Source organism: Cherax quadricarinatus, unplaced genomic scaffold, assembly GCF_038502225.1.
Source record: "Cherax quadricarinatus isolate ZL_2023a unplaced genomic scaffold, ASM3850222v1 Contig150, whole genome shotgun sequence".
NCBI classification, from domain to species: domain Eukaryota; kingdom Metazoa; phylum Arthropoda; class Malacostraca; order Decapoda; family Parastacidae; genus Cherax; species Cherax quadricarinatus.
Genome location: NW_027195176.1, coordinates 114,543 through 129,508, shown reverse-complemented (window position 1 = coordinate 129,508; position 14,966 = coordinate 114,543). Strand labels below are relative to the sequence as shown.

The 14,966-nt window shown below is 38.8% G+C and overlaps 1 protein-coding gene across 2 annotated transcripts in view; it reads left to right on the top strand.

Moving 5' to 3' along the window:
- The window catches only part of LOC128698466 (cytochrome P450 2L1-like), a 145,017-nt gene that overhangs the window by 28,595 nt on the left and 101,456 nt on the right, over positions 1-14,966 (top strand). Inside the window, exon 1 of one of the 2 annotated variants that reach the window (XM_070080112.1) lies at positions 1,062-1,232. The exons of the other annotated variant lie outside the window; for it this stretch is intronic. The gene's annotated coding sequence lies outside the window, so the exon portion shown is untranslated. Of the gene's footprint in view, positions 1-1,061; positions 1,233-14,966 lie in introns of those variants that run through there. 2 annotated transcript variants of the gene reach the window in all.

Genomic DNA, 14,966 nt, shown 5'->3' with positions numbered 1-14,966 from the left:
CAGTGGGCTGCAGAAAACAATATGAAGTTCAACGATGAGAAATTTCAATTACTCAGATATGGTAAACATGAGGAAATTAAATCTTCATCAGAGTACAAAACAAATTCTGGCCACAAAATAGAGCGAAACACCAACGTCAAAGACCTGGGAGTGATCATGTCGGAGGATCTCACCTTCAAGGACCATAACATTGTGTCAATCGCATCTGCTAGAAAAATGACAGGATGGATAATGAGAACCTTCAAAACTAGGGAGGCCAAGCCCATTTTGATGTACAGTCTTATGTTTGTACTATCTAGGCTGGAATATTGCTGCACACTAACAGCACCTTTCAAGGCAGGTGAAATTGCCGACCTAGAAAATGTACAGAGAACTTTCACGGCGCGCATAACGGAGATAAAACACCTCAATTATTGGGAGTGCTTGAGGTTCCTAAACCTGTATTCCCTGGAACGCAGGAGGGAGAGATACATGATTATATACACCTGGAAAATCCTAGAGGGACTAGTACCGAACGTGCACACGAAAATCACCCACTACGAAAGCAAAAGACTTGGCAGACGATGCACCATCCCCCCAATGAAAAGCAGGGGTGTCACTAGCACGTTAAGAGACCATACAATAAGTGTCAGGGGCCCGAGACTGTTCAACTGCCTCCCAGCACACATAAGGGGGATTACCAACAGACCCCTGGCAGTCTTCAAGCTGGCACTGGACAAGCACCTAAAGTCAGTTCCGGATCAGCCGGGCTGTGGCTCGTATGTTGGTTTGCATGCAGCCAGCAGCAACAGCCTGGTTGATCAGGCTCTGATCCACCAGGAGGCCTGGTCTCAGACCGGGCCGCGGGGGCGTTGACCCCCGGAACTCTCTCCAGGTAAACTCCAGGTATATTTCTACAAGGAATTATAGTCATTAACTCATTGCCTTGTGATGACTCATGCAATATGTCTGAACACAATGTGAATTTTCAGAAATTTTTAACTATTTTTTAGTTATTTCTTTGTGTCATTGTATCTAATATATAAAATTCTCCTTGTGCCATGGTTACAAAGTGGGAGGAGCTATCAGAGAGGGAGAAGCCGCTTATAGACTGGGAAAGACCCGGGCCAGGACATGTACCGGCGAATCATTCAAGTTCCACGTGCAAAGCTTAGTGTACGTTGAGCAAGCAACACGCAAGAAATGGTGCCTCACTGCACTATAGAATGTTGTATAATTATGCAATTATTAAGGTAAACTTCATCTACCCATTACAAATGATATCAGAAACAAGAAATATAACAATAAGAATAATGAAAGACATCTCTGGGAAATTATGGGGATGAGGTTCACAGATACATTCTGGAAATATTTCATCCACATAATTTGAAGGGGGCACAACTAAGCAACAATTTATTGTACTTACCGATGTTTGTTGTACCTTAGAGCTAGATGGGATTTTAGAGGTACTAGGCTGCACCATACCTCTCCTCCGAGACCCCCACACACTTTCCCACCCATAAACTAAGTCGGACCTATCAAATATTACAACATAAAAATTAATACCAATAATGTTGGTAAATTACAAGATAGTGAGTGGACATGATGGTTTGTGACTTGGAAGGAGAGGGGGAGGGTCTCTTGAGTAGCATTTTACTAAAAATATATGAATTTTATGTAAATAGAAAGGAAAATATAGCCTGAGCACTCACCATTTAATTACTGGATCAAAATTATTAATTTTGGAACACACCCTAATGTTACCCTAACAGCAAGAATTTGTGATGGCCAGTGCACAACTACTGTACATTATGGGTAAGCATCATTTAGCTAAGGTGTGCTGCTGGGAAGATGTGGAGTCTTCTATTTTTCCATCCTTGTTGCCAAATTGTAAGGGTTTTCAACACGTTTTATCCCAATTCTTCAGTGGGAATGTGTGAGCAATTTATAAATTACGGATTGGGGCAGATTTACACCAGCCAAACTTCGATGATGCCTGATTAAATTAAACTTCTAACAGACCAGTGTTCACATGTATTTTCACTAAGGCATCCTTCCCCACATCACTCAGTAGCTGTTCTACACCCCTCCCTCATTCAAAATTTCTTGAAGGGTCAAATCAGGCTGGAATATTGCTGCACATTAACAGCACCTTTCAAGGCAGGTGAAATTGCCGACCTAGAAAATGTACAGAGAACTTTCACGGCGCGCATAACGGAGATAAAACACCTCAATTATTGGGAGCGCTTGAGGTTCCTAAACCTGTATTCCCTGGAATGCAGGAGGGAGAGATACATGATTATATACACCTGGAAAATCCTAGAGGGACTAGTACCGAACTTGCACACGAAAATCACTCACTACGAAAGCAAAAGACTTGGCAGACAATGCACCATCCCCCCAATGAAAAGCTGGGGTGTCACTAGCACGTTAAGAGACCATACAATAAGTGTCAGGGGCCCAAGACTGTTCAACTGCCTCCCAGCACACATAAGGGGGATTACCAACAGACCCCTGGCAGTCTTCAAGCTGGCACTGGACAAGCACCTAAAGTCAGTTCCTGATCAGCCGGGCTGTGGCTCGTACGTTGGTTTGCGTGCAGCCAGCAGCAACAGCCTGGTTGATCAGGCTCTGATCCACCAGGAGGCCTGGTCACAGACCGGGCCACGGGGGTGTTGACCCCCGGAAGTCTCTCCAGGTAAACTCCAGGTAAACAGTTATGTTATTTAAATTTACACATGCTGAATTTAGGAAAATTCAGAATTTTCCACAACGTCCAATTGTATGAAGCGCTTGGCCGGTGACCGTGGATCGTGGATACTTGATATGAACCTAAAATATATAATTGGCCTCCCACTTGTACCTCTGATCACTGAAACTACAGAAAACACAGTTTACCACAGGGCAAACATTGATATCCTATGGAAGACTCAAAAGTAGTACGATTTTTTTTTTTTTTCCCAAGTAACCAGCTATGTGTACGTTCCCTCTAATATCTCAGAAGTAAGATATTGACCTATTTCTTGAAAGTGTGCCATTAATAATGAACGGATTGGAAGAATTTACACAACAAATATAAAACAATGGCTGTTATATTTTCGAAGGAAGCAACCTTTGACATATCTCAAATATTTTATGATTTGCAGTGGGATGGGGAGGGGGGGGGTAAGAGGCAGATATTTTTCTAAATGTCAACAACTTAAGAAATTTATTTTGGGGGGGAATGAAGACAAAATAAATTACAGTATCTAGCTTTATAATATTATTGGATTAGCATTGTTTTATGAGTGGGGAGTGCCCAGTAACTTTTCCAGTGCCAGTAATTTGCATGTGCTTGCCAAACTTTATTTTTTTTTTTAATATTTTTTGTTTCAGTTGTTTCATTTGCAATCTTATTGAAACTTCATCAAAATGTAATAAATAACTGTTTCTTAAAGTACAATAGGGCCCTACTTATATAGCAGGTTAGGTTCCAGGCTACCGCCGCGAAGCAGACATCGCCGAAAAGCAGAACGCCATTTTTTCCACTTACAAATGCATATAAATGCCAGATAGCAAGTTTACACTAACATATATTAAGTTAGCAATCGAACTAAGAATTAAGAAACAATAAAAAGTAAAATACACACAGTACACTCATTATATACCTTAAAATTTATTTATTTATTTATTTATTTACAATTTGAGCACACATACAGAGGTACAAAAAAATACAGATAAGAGCAGCATGCCAAAGCCACTTATACTATGCATAGCATTACGGGCTGGCTTAAAATTAACTTAAGATTAACTAAGCAATGATGAAATCAGTGATAAAACATTAATGTAAACAGATTACTATAAAGCACAAGTGTTTTACATTGTTGTACATTCAGTCGTATGGAGTATTCTGTTAGGTAGTGTATTTAAAAAATAATAAAGTTAGATTGGGTTTTAGGTTTAACATTTATGTGATATAATTGTGAGAAACATTTAAGATATACAATTTATAAGGTTCAGTTATTCAGTATTTATTTGGTTTTGGGTGAGTAGGTGATCTTTGAGAAGAGACTTGAATTTATAAACAGGTAGTGTTTCTTTTATATTTACAGGTAATGAATTCCAGATTTTAGGGCCTTTTATGTGCATTGAGTTTTTGCATAGTGTGAGATGGACATGAGGAACATCAAAGAGTGATCTATGCCTTGTGTTATGGTCATGTGTTCTGTTGAGGTTGGCAAGGAGATGTTTGAGGGGAGGGTTAATATCAGAGTTAAGTGTTCTATGTATGTAATAGGTGCAGTAATAAGTATGGATGTTTTGTATGGTGAGTAGGTTTAGTGTATTGAATATTGGTGGAGTGTGCTGCCTGTAGTGAGAATTTGTTATCATTCTAACTGCAGCCTTTTGTTGGGTAATTAGTGGTCTGAGATGGTTAATTGTTGTTGAGCCCCATGCACAAATTCCATAGGTGAGATAGGGGTAAATAAGAGAGTGATATAGGGCCAGGAGGGCTGACTGTGGAGCATAGTACCGTATCTTCGATAGTATGCCTACAGTCTTGGAAATTTTCTTAGAAATTTGTTGTATATGTGTATGAAATTTGAGTCTATTATCAAGGTGGATTCCTAAGAATTTTCCCTCTGTTAGCTTTGTGATAGGTGATCCGTTTATCATTATGTTAAGAGGGACATCTGTAGCTCTGTTACCAAACTGAATGAAGTAGGTTTTGTCAATGTTTAGTGTAAGTTTGTTAGTCCTCATCCAGGTAGATATTTTCTGTAATTCGGTATTTACAGTATTGGCTAGCGTGACTGGGCTCGGGTGGGAGAAGACATATGTAGTGTCATCTGCAAATAGTGTGGGTTTGAGCAATTGCGAAGCATTTGGTAGGTCATTTATGTATAGGAGAAAGAGAAGAGGGCCAAGGGCACTTCCCTGTGGGACACCAACTGTAATTGGTTGTGCAGAAGAGTTTGCCCCATTTGCGTACACATATTGGCTTCTGTTGCTGAGGTATGACTTGAGGTAGTTGAGGGAGTGCCCTCTTATACCATAGTGCGACAATTTTAGGTGGAGCAAGTCATGGTCAACTGTATCAAAAGCTTTACGTAAGTCAATGAAGATCCCCAGTGGGACTTCTTTTTTCTCTATTGCAGTGTATATATGTTCTACCATGTGTATAATAGCATCATTAGTATTTTTATTTGGCCTGAATCCAAATTGGCAGGGGTTGAGTATGTTTTGGGAGAAAAGGTAGGAGTAGATTCGTTTATGAATTAATTTTTTGAAGATTTTTGAGAGAGGGTGTAAGTTGGATATTGGCCTATAGTTATTCAACTCTGTTTGGTCTCCTCCTTTGTGGATCGGGGTGACCCTTGCTATTTTGAGTACTGTAGGGAAGGTGGAGGATTCAATGGATTTGTTAAAGAGTGTTGCAATGATTGGTGATTGCACTTGTGACACTTTTTTGTATATAAAGGGTGGTAAGGTATTTAAGTCTCCTGCCTTGTTTTTAGTGCGTTGATAATAAGGGAAACTTCGTATGGGTTAGTCGGAGCTAGGAACAGTGTGTTCGGGTAGTTGCCGGTGAGGTAGTCATTTGGTGGGGTATCTGAGCTTGGGATTTTATTGGCAAGGTTTTGTCCTATAGTGGAGAAGAAATCATTGAGTCTGTTTGCTGTTTCTGTTGGTGGGAGTTGGGGTTCATCTGATTTTGCTAATTTTATTGCACTATTTCGTGATATCTTTTTTGTTCCCAGAATTTCTGATAGGGTTTTCCAGGTCATTTTTATATCACCTCGTAAGTTGGATAATCTGTTCTCATAATACAATTTTTTTGCCTTTCTTATCAGGCTGGTTAGGATTGACGAGTAACGTTTTGTTTGGTCTCTGGTTATGTGACCCATTCTGTACTGTTTTTTCATATTGGTGTTTTGTATTTATGGATTTGAGAATGCTGGGTGTTAGCCAGGGACTGTTCAGTCTCTTAGCTGTCATCTGTTTAGTTTTTTTAGGGCAGTGCTTGTTATAGAGGTATTGGGTCTTTTTTAGAAAATTATTAATACATTCGTCAATATCTGTATAGATTTCTAGCTCAGTGTGCCAGTCAATGTTTGCTACTGCTGTTATGAAGTTATTAATGGCTGCCTCATTGTGAAGTCTGAAGGTGACTTTAGTAGTGTCTTGGGGTAGTTTACCAAGAGTTGTTATGAGGAAAGTAGGGTAGTGGTCTGTGGTATTATCTGTAATTATGCCTGATTTTAAAGGGGATATGGTGTTGGTCCAGATGTGGTCAAGTAGGGAAACACTAGTCTCTGTAACTCTTGTAGGTTTTGTTACTGTTGGTAGCAACATACAGTTACTCATTGTGTTTGTGAATTCAGTAACGTGTGGGTCCTGGTCTTGCAGGAGATTTATATTGAAGTCACCTGAGAGTAGTAAGTGATCTTTGTTCATGCGTGCATCAGTTATCATACTTCCTAGGTTTTGACTAAATTGGCTAATGTTTGACTGTGGAACTCTGTAGATGTTTATCAATGTGAGAGGTTTTTGTAGGTATTTGGATTTGAATTTGGCTATTATATATTCCCCATGTTCATCCCTTGTGCAAGTATTAGTGATACATTCTAGTTGGTCTGAGTAGTATATGGCTGTGCCACCTCCTTGTTGGTCTGGCCTACAGTTGTGTATGGCTGTGTAACCAGGAATGGCATAGACATCTGTACTATCAGGCTTTAGCCAGGTTTCAGTTAGTGTAATGATGGACATATTGGCATGTAAGGAATTTAGTAATGCTATGAGGTCATCGTAATGCTTGCTTAAAGATCTGATATTGTAGTTAAAGACAGTTATGTTGTTGTTGGCACTGAGAAGTGCCTTTGATTGTTCTGCAGTGTAGTAATTACAGTAACTGTTTGATTCATTTAAGTCATTAAATAAGAGGTTGGTATCAGGATCAATGCTTGTAATCATAAGATTTGTAGGGAATCTATAGTTAGAATTAAGTATAAAACAAAGTAAATAGTCTTAAGCTAAAAAATAGCACCTGAGTTATTTAACAAATGTAAAATAATGAGCTAAGGTAGTTTTTTTTTTTTTTTTTTTTTAGCTAAAATAAAGGAGACAATATAAAATGGACTAATACAAATAAAGTGACGATCAAATAATGGAGCTTTGGAATATGATAGTAGGTAGTATTATAAAGGTAATTCTTTAAAGTTAGAATTATAGTATAAAATTATAATATAAAAGGGACTAATATAAGTTGTGGTGAACAATAAAGTGGTAATCAAATAAATGAGCTTTGGAATATAATGGCAAAATTGTGAACTTATTCTACTTTAGCACCTGAGAATAGCACCTTGATTATTTTAACAATTGTGAATATATAAACTAGGGTAGTTATATAAAGCTAAAATAAAGGAAAAATATATAAGGGACTAAAATTAAGTAATGGTAAACAAAGTTAAATGGACAGGTGGTCACTATGAAATAATATTGGTTTAGGAGTAAGATTTGATTTGTAATATTAAATAAATTGAGCAGTTTATTGCACAATAAAAAGTAAAAAAAAGAAAAAATGAGGTAGTTGGTACTAGCTAGCAAAAGATAGTTTTGGTACTTGCAAAAAAGTAATTGGAATATACACTAATTGCATACACAATGAAAAGTGACTAAAAAACAAGTAGTGATAATCAAAATTAAATGGACATGTAAGAATAATGAATATTATTAATTTGGAGTAAGATTTGACTTGTAATTTAAAATTATGAGCAATTAATAGCAGTAAGAAAGAAGTATAGAGTATTGGAGGTAGTTGGGATTAGCTAGTGATGAAAAATAATAAAAATAATAATGCACAATATAATAGTAACGTACACTATATGCACCACACGTATATATGTATTAAGGGCACTTATCTAATCTGTTACAGAAATGTCAGCTTTTCTAAGGAAGGTAGAGAAATCGTGTTCGTTTGAGATGGTATATTGTTGTCCTGTTGATGTTTTCCTTACTAGTATTTTCCCATCTCGCATGAAACACTGATGTATTTTGTTTTCCTGTTTAAGTTTTCTCAGCCTGAAGAGAAGGTTTTGACGTTTTTTTGTTAGACACTCATTTATGTACACTACATTTTTCATTGTAATTGCTGATTTAATTAGGTCCTTTCTTTTATCGTATGAATGAAGTCTGATCATTATACTGTGTTTACTTCCTGGTTTTCCTAGCAAACGTGTTTCTTTGATTTCATTGTTTTGCACGATGACTTGTACGTGGTTCTGTATTATCCTGATAGCAGTTTCTTTGCACTGTGCTTGTGTTATGTCACTAGGAATGTGTGGACTGTTTATTATAACTGCATCAGACAACTTATCTTGTTCAGTTTTGTCGTCTTGGAAATCAAGGTATTCATTTAGTCGAGTGTGCATGTTCTGATTCCAGTCCTTGATTGCTTCTTCAACCTTCATATTTATTGTAGTTATTTGTTCGGTGTGACTGGCTATAGCTGCTTTTAGAGTATTTTCTGTGTCAACACTTCCCGATGTAATCTTCTCTTCAAGGTTTTGGATCTTGTTCTCGAGGTTGGTTATCTTGGATTCTCGTCGCTCGAGTGTTGCTTTGATATCTTTGATTTCATTTTCTAGAGCAACGATGTAGTCCTTGATATTGTCAGGAATAATCATACCTGAGTTATCATGGATGAATCCTTTGAAGGGAGTGGAGTTGGAGGGGGAGTCAGCCATGTTTGTTGTTGTTCCCTGGGTGGCGGCGGTGAGGGGGGTTGATGATACACCGGCGTCCTGCTGGGTAGACAAGTTGAGTTCTAGGGTCCTTGCTGTTATCCTATTATTACTGGTGTTGTTTCTTCTGCGATATCCTTTCATAGTATCACTAAAGTAGATACTGTGTAGCAATGGAGGAGAAGGCTTGTTTTCTCGGAGCTTGGGTTAAGTGGTTGTCTGGCAGCGGAGGCAGTGTTTGGGTTAGCAGGGCTGTCTTCCTTAGATCTAATTTTGTCAAGATTTGGGTTACATTCTTAGTATTCTTGGGTCTTGTTGTGGTCTACGTGGGTTCATGTAGTTGAACTTTCACTTAGGCCATCACAAGTTTTGATGAGCGATGTTTTTTTGAGAAAGAAGAGCTGGTAGGATTCCGTTGCTGCTGCTGCTGCCGCCGCCGCCCTCACCTGTGGACCCCTTTTCTGTATGCAAAACTGTTTTTATTATCTATAAAATGTATTGTTTGTTAATATTTTTGGGTATCTGGAATGGTTTAATTGGATTTACATTATTTCTGTATGCAAAAATAGTTTTGCATACAGAAAAGGCACTACTAAATTCGAGGGTCCACTGTATTTGTAATCTTAATGTAGGACAAGAGGTGAGCAGTATTTACTGTAAGAAGTCAGGTGTGGTAGGTATGGTAGCCCTCCTGGCCACCCCATCCACACATAATATACTACAGTGCTTAAAGTGCCCTAGAGTGATAAAATGCATATACAGTACACTCATTAGTTACCTTAAAATGTTTGTAGTCTTAATGGTCTTCATGTAAGGTGAGAGGTGAAAAGTATTTATTTGTAGAAAGTCGTGTGGGAGGTATGGTAGCCCGCCTGGCCTCCCCACCTACTACGACATATAAAGTGCCCTTGTTAGAACTTATTCGGTCCTAAATTCCACAAGGTAAATAAGCCGTATGAAGCCCCTAATTCCAGATAGACCATCTAAGTTTTGCAGGCCTCACATCTACCCAAAACACATACATATACCCCAGTTGGCGAAGGTGGTTGGAAGATATGTCTTAATTGATAGATTTACCCTTCAAGGAGGACGTAGGTAGTTTATACTGATAGTAAACTATTATTAGGATTATTGAGACAACTGTAGATATTAATAATGTAGACCTAAGACCTTAATGTAGGTAGGAATGGGTCTTGAATATAGGCAAACACTAGGTTATATTAGCTAGGGAGAAGTAGCAGCCCAAGCTTGAACGACCAGGCGCTGGTCTTTGAGATGCCGGTGCTTCCTTCTATGATCAGACACCACCGGAATAACAAGTGCCGTGAACAGCAGGGTGGTGCCCCCACGTGTCTACATATACTAGACCTAGGGAAATCTAGTGGAGGCACCCCGAAGCACTGTAGATGCCCTCCTACATCAGGCCCATTCACAGTATTCTGGCCTGTTTCTGGGGGGAAATTGTGAGTGAGTTGAACTGTGGGTCTTTGGTGCAGTCGGACGCCCAAAGACCAGTACGTACCGGCGCCCCCTTTCTTGTTTAAAGCTTAGAAGCTAGTGTCACTTCCTGCTTAGTTAAACTAGGGGATACTCACCTTCTTGGAATCAGGAATTTCTGAGGTGCAGGCAGGTAACTAATACTGATTAAATATTGTGGTGACTTGTAGGGGAATGTACAGAGGGGCTAAGGCTTAGGGAGGTTGAAAACTGGGTGATATATCCTTCAACATCAAGTAAGTCAGTTCTTTATTCATAAGAACATAAGAATGGAGGAACACTGCAGAAGGCCTACTGGCCCATGCGAGGCAAGTCCTTATCAAAATGACTTCTACCCAAAGCTACCCAAGAAATAACTCCCGTACCCAATGACACCAATCAAACCCAGCCCCTCCCACTCATATATTTGTCCAGTCTCTTCTTAAAGCTACCAAAGGTCCTAGCCTCTACCACCCCACTGGGAAGACTGTTCCATGCATCAACAACTCTGTTTGAAAAACCAGTACTTACCTATGTCCTTTCTAAATCTAAATTTATCCAACTTAAATCCATTATTTCTGGTTCTTACCTGGTTCGACACCCTCAGTACTTTATTAATATCTCCCTTGTTTATGCCCGTCATCCACTTATACACTTCAATGATATCTCCCCTCATTCTACGCCTCTGCAGAGAGTGGAGATTTAAGGCTTTAAGTCTATCTTCATACGGGAGGTTCCTTACACAGTAAATCATTTTAGTCATTCTTCTCTGTATGTTCTCTAATGAGTCTATGTCCATCCTGTAGTAAGGGGACCAAAACTGAGCAGCATAATCTAAATGAGGCCTCACTAGTGATGTATAGAACTGTAAAATAACTTTTGGACTTCTGTTACTTATACTTCTTGAGATAAATCCAAGTAATCTGTTGGCCTTGTTGCGCACACTAAGGCACTGCTGTCTTGGCTTTAGATTTCTGCTTACCATGACTCCCAAGTCCTTTTCACATTCTGTATGATCAAGCTCCACTTCACCTAGATTATAGCTTCGAGGGTTATTTTCATTACCAAGGGCAAGTACCTTACACTTATCCACATTGAACTTCATCTGCCATTTTTCAGACCAAGACATTAATTTGTCCAAATCGTCCTGGAGTTCATTGATATCCTCCTCAGAGTGAATTATACGGCCTATCTTTGTATCATCAGCAAACTTACTCATGTCACTCGTAATCCCTTCATCAAGGTCATTAATGTAAATTATGAACAAGAGAGGGCCTAAAACTGATCCTTGTGGAATGCCACTAGTGACTAATCCCCATTTAGATTTCACTCCATTAATGGTAAATCTCTGCTTTCTATAGGTAAGCCATGCCTCTATCCACGCTAGAACTTTACCTCCTATACCATGAGCTGCCACTTTTCTTTAGAGTCTCTTGTGAGGTACTCTATCGAAGGCTTTACTTAAATCCAAATAAACAGTATCATATTCCTTATCACTGTCAACTGCCTCAGATGTTCTATTGAAGAACGTCAGTCGGTTTGTCAGGCAGGAACGACCTCTCGTGAATCCATGCTGAGATTCATTTATCAAGATATGCTCTTCAAGGTGACTTCTGATAATGTCAGCTATAATTGATTCTAATAACTTGCCCACTATAGATGTCAGGCTTATTGGACGGTAATTTGAAGGAGTGGACTTATCCCCTGATTTGAATATAGAAACCACATTAGCCATCTTCCACAACTCTGGCACAACACCGGTAAGGATGGACACGTTAAACACACTCGTTAATGGCTGACTAAGCTCCATCTTGCATTCCTTAAGTTCCCTGGAAAACAACTCATCGGGTCCCGGGGACTTATTTTGCTTCAGTTTGTCTATCTGTTTAATAACCATGTTCCTTGTGACAGTAATATTAGTTAATTTAAACTAATCAGGAACCAAATAATTGTTAATTACTGGAATCTCATTTACATCTTCCTGTGTAAAAACTGACAAAAAATAGTCATTAAATTCCTTGCATGCCAATATGTCCATCATTACACTAACTGAAACCTGGCTAAAGCCTGATACTACTTATGTCTATGCCATTCCTGGTTACACAGCCATACACAACTGTAGGCCAGACCAACAAGGGGTGGCACAGCTGTATACTACTCAGACCAACTGGAATGTATCACTAATACTTGCACAAGGGATGAACATGGGGAATATATAATAGCTAAATTCAAATCCAAATACCTACAAAAACTCTCACATTGATAAACATCTACAGAGTTCCACAGTCAAACATTAGCATTTTAGTCAAAACCTAGGAAGTATGATAACTGACGCACGCATGAACAAAGATCACTTACTACTCGCAGGTGACTTCAATATAAATCTCCTGCAAGACCAGGACCCACACGTTACTGAATTCACAAACACAATGAGTAACTGCATGTTGCTACCAACAGTAACAAAACCTACAAGAGTTACAGAGACTAGTGTTTCCCTACTAGACCACATCACCATATCCCCTTTAAAATCAGGCATAATCACAGATAATTCCACAGACCACTACCCTACTTTCCTCATAACAACTTTTGGTAAATTACCCCAAGACACTACTAAAGTCACCTTCAGACTTCACAATGAGGCAGCCATTAATAACTTCACAACAGCAGTAACAAACATTGACTGGCACATTGAGCTAGAAATCTATACAGATATTGACGAATGTATTAATAATTTTCTAAAAAAGACCCAATACCTCTATAACAAGCACTGCCCTAAAAAAACTAAACAGATGACAGCTAAGAGACTGAACAGTCCCTGGCTAACACCCAGCATTCTCAAATCCATAAATTCAAAACACCTATATGAAAAACAGTACAGAATGGGTCACATAACCAGAGACCAAACAAAACGTTGTTCGTCAATCTTAACCAGCCTGATAAGGGCAAAAAAATTGTATTATGAGAACATATTATCCAACTTATGAGGTGATATAAAAAAGACCTGAAAAACCCTATCAGAAATTCTAGGAACAAAAAAGATATCTCGAAATAGCGAAATTAAATTAGCAAAATCAGACGAACCCCAACTCCCACCAACAGAAACAGCAAACAGACTCAATAATTTCTTCTCCACTATAGGAAAAAACCTAGCCAATAGAATCCCGAGCTCAGATACCCCACCAAATGACTACCTCACTGGCAACTACCCAAAAACAACACTGTTCCTAGCTCCGACTAACCCATACGAATTCTCCCTTATTATCAACACACTAAAAAACAAGACAGGAGATTTAAATACCTTACCACCCTTTATATACAAAAAAGTGTCACAAGTGCTATCACCAATCATTGCAACACTCTTTAACAAATCCATTGAATCCTCTACCTTCCCTACAGTTCTCAAAATAGCAAGGGTCACCCCGATCCATAAAGGAGGAGACCAAACAGAGTTGACTAGCTATAGGCCAATATCCAACTTACACCCTCTCTCAAAAATCTTCAAAAAATTAATTCATAAACGAATCTACTCCTACCTCATCTCCCAAAACATGCTCAACCCCTACCAATTTGGATTCAGGCCTAATAAAAATACTAATGATGCTATTATACACATGCTAGAACATATATACATTGCAATAGAGAAAAAAGAAGTCCCACTGGGGATCTTCATTGACTTACATAAAGCTTTTGATACAGTTGACCATGACTTGCTCCACATAAAATTGTCACACTATGGTATAAGAGGGCACTCCCTCAACTACCTCAAGTCATACCTCAGCAACAGAAGCCAATATGTGTACATAAATGGGGCAAACTCTTCTGCACAACCAATTACAGTTGGTGTCCCACAGGGAAGTGTCCTTGGCCCTCTTCTCTTTCTCCTATACATAAATGACCTACCAAATGCTTTGCAATTACTCAAACCCACACTATTTGCAGATGACACTACATACGTCATCTCTCACCCGAGCCCAGTCATGCTAGTTAATTCTGTAAATACTGAATTACAGAAAATATCTACCTAGATGAGGACTAACAAACTTACACTAAACATTGACAAAACCTACTTCATTCAGTTTGGTAACAGAGCTACAGATGTCCCTCTTAAAATAATGATAAACGGATCACCTATCACAAAGCTAACAGAGGGAAAATTCTTAGGAATCTACCTTGACAATAGACTCAAATTTCAAACACGTGTACAACAAATTTCTAAGAAAATTTCCAAGACTGTAGGCATACTATCGAATATACGGTACTATGTTCCACGGTCAGCCCTCCTGGCCCTATTTCACTCTCTTATTTACCCCTATCTCACCTATGGAATTTGTGCATTGGGCTCAACAACAATTAACCATCTCAGACCACTAATTACCCAACAAAAGGCTGCAGTCAGAATGATAACAAATTCCCTCTACAGGCAGCACACTCCACCAATATTCAAAACACTAAACCTACTCACCATACAAAATATCCATACATATTACTGCACCTATTACATACATAGAATACTTAACTCTGATTTTAACCCTCCCCTCAAACATCTCCTTGCCAACCTCAACAGAACACATGACCATAACCCAAGGCACAGATCACTCTTTGATGTTCCTCGTGTCCATCTCACACTATGCAAAAACTCAATGCACATAAAAGGCCCTAAAATCTGGAATTCATTACCTGTTTATAAATATCTCTTCTCAAAGATCACTTTTTTTTTTTTTATCAAAATTCCCACCAAGGCAAAAAAGAAAAACTTTCACCATCATTCACTCCATCACTGTCTTGCCA